This window comes from Panicum virgatum, chromosome 9N, assembly GCF_016808335.1.
Source record: "Panicum virgatum strain AP13 chromosome 9N, P.virgatum_v5, whole genome shotgun sequence".
Taxonomy (NCBI): Eukaryota; Viridiplantae; Streptophyta; class Magnoliopsida; order Poales; family Poaceae; genus Panicum; species Panicum virgatum.
The window spans coordinates 31,207,103-31,209,165 of NC_053153.1; the positions used below are offsets into that span (position 1 = coordinate 31,207,103).

Below are 2,063 nucleotides of genomic sequence, written 5' to 3' on the forward strand. Positions count from 1 at the left end.
GCACCGATGCACCGTCGGTTGAACCGGTGCTGAAGAAACTTCTTCTGGGCACTTGACATCGTCTCTGGTACAAAGGACGGCCATTGCACCGATGCCCTATTTTGGACCGTCGGTTCAACCGGTGCCTATAGGCTGACTTGGCTTCGATTCCCTTCTGCACCAAAGTATCAAGGCGTCGGTTCTTCCGACTACCATCGGATGCTCCGATGCCCTGGCGTCGATTCTTCCGGTGCTCCTGAATCGAAGAGTTTTCAGGGCTCTGCCCTGAGACCCGCGAGGGGCGGCTCCCCCTCGACCCCTGTCCGCTAACCGGGTAGCGGAACCCCCGTAGGGGCAGTCCATCGGGCCTTGCTACGCCTATCTTCTCTTTCTCTTTGTCATCACTTGAACCTAAAAGCCTGAGAATGATTATCTTAACAATCATATTAGTCCAAGTGTTGTGTTGTCATTCGATCACCAAAATCACTCGAAATGGCATCAATGGTGCCATGTTCGTTACAACAGCCCTAACCGTCCTTTGTAGTCCACCACGTTCGGGTGTTTTCATAGCAGTAGTGCAGGTTGCCATTGGACTCCCCTCTCATCCCTTTCTGAAGTCCTTCCTCTTCCAGCCGCTGAAGTAAGCTCTACTTTCCCGAGAACTAGTAAGGTGTTTAGTCTGATCTAGAGAGGCTAGCTCGATAGTTCAGAAGTGTATCAGGTGTCGTATCTCGCTTGCTGTCCTCCCAGCTGCTGCCTCCCTAAGGAGTTGAACCTCCGTGTGTCACTCGGTCATCGCCTGGCCATTTGTCTCACTTATCTATCTGGCTTACCCCCGTCTAGTCAGTCGGCCGATCAAGCTAGTACGTTTATCACTCAATTTACGATATTCTTTACCATAGTGCTTCCCTGAGGAAAAATACGATACCCTAGAATACTCCAAGATCAAGTGCTACAGCGGTGATTTCGTGCGCTTGCAGAATATCTATTCTATCGGGTATAAGAAACACCAACAAGCATTTCTAGCGCCGTTGCCGGGGAAGCAATTGGCTAAAGATATCGTAGATAGTTTGATAAACTCTACTAGTTTGTTGCCAATAACCCTAGCGGGTTTACCATTGCTCTCTCTATCTTTTGATCGATGCAGAGCAGTGCATGACCGGCTTCGACCTACCAAGTAACTTCAACCCGAATCCAGAAAGAATCGGGAGAATCGTGAGACGCCGCATCGTCCCACCTCAGAAAAGGCTCACTTGGCCCTACAGTTCACCCTCCACTTCAGCATCCTCATCCATGGCTCAGAAGACTCTTCGTCAGTTCTCTGCCCCGTCCAGTAGCCACATCCCTTCTGGATTGAACATCAACCAAGCCGGCAATGACGGCTTTGAGCTGAAGACTGGGCTAGTGAATATGGTCCAAGCAAGTCCGTTCTGCGGAAAGGCATCCGAGGATGCCAATGCCTATCTCCAGAACTTCCTAGAGGTGAGTAACACCATCAACCCCAAAGGAACTACACTGGATATTGTCCATCTTTGTCTGTTCCTGTTCTCACTGCTTGGGAAAGCCAAGACGTGGTTCTATTCCAACAAGGAAGCTTTCACTAAATGGGAAGTTTGTTCGAATGCATTCCTAACAAAATACTTTCCAGTGGGCAAGACCAACGTCCTCTGTAACAAGATCACCGGAATTCAACAATTGCCGGATGAGAGCATCCCGAAAGTGTGGGAACGTCTCCAGGAGTACATTCAAGGATGTCCACACCATGGCATAGAAGAGTGGCTGATCATTCAAAACTTCTTCCATGGCCTGAATCAGCAAGCCCAGGACCACATTGACGCAGCAGCGGGTGGTTCCTTCCTTTCTCTCGATGTTGCGGGAGCAAAGGCGCTAATTGGCAAGATAGCTTCCAACCAGAGTTGGAAAGGAGAAAGACAGCCAGCTCATCCCAGGGCGTGCATCAGATCGACACGGTCGATATGTTAGCTGCCAAATTGGAACTTCTGATGAAGAAGCTGGAATCTCCGCACCAGGAGGTTAATCAAGTTTCGGAGTCTCATATGGCATGTGAAACATGCGGCGAGACT

At 49.8% G+C, this 2,063-nt stretch overlaps 1 non-coding gene across 1 annotated transcript; it reads right to left on the reverse strand.

The window, feature by feature from the left end:
* Positions 1–1,641: 1,641 nt before the first annotated feature.
* On the reverse strand, positions 1,642–1,748 carry LOC120693597. The gene has a single exon (XR_005683057.1). It is a non-coding gene; the product is annotated as a small nucleolar RNA R71 (small nucleolar RNA).
* Between the last annotated feature and the right edge of the window lie 315 nt (positions 1,749–2,063).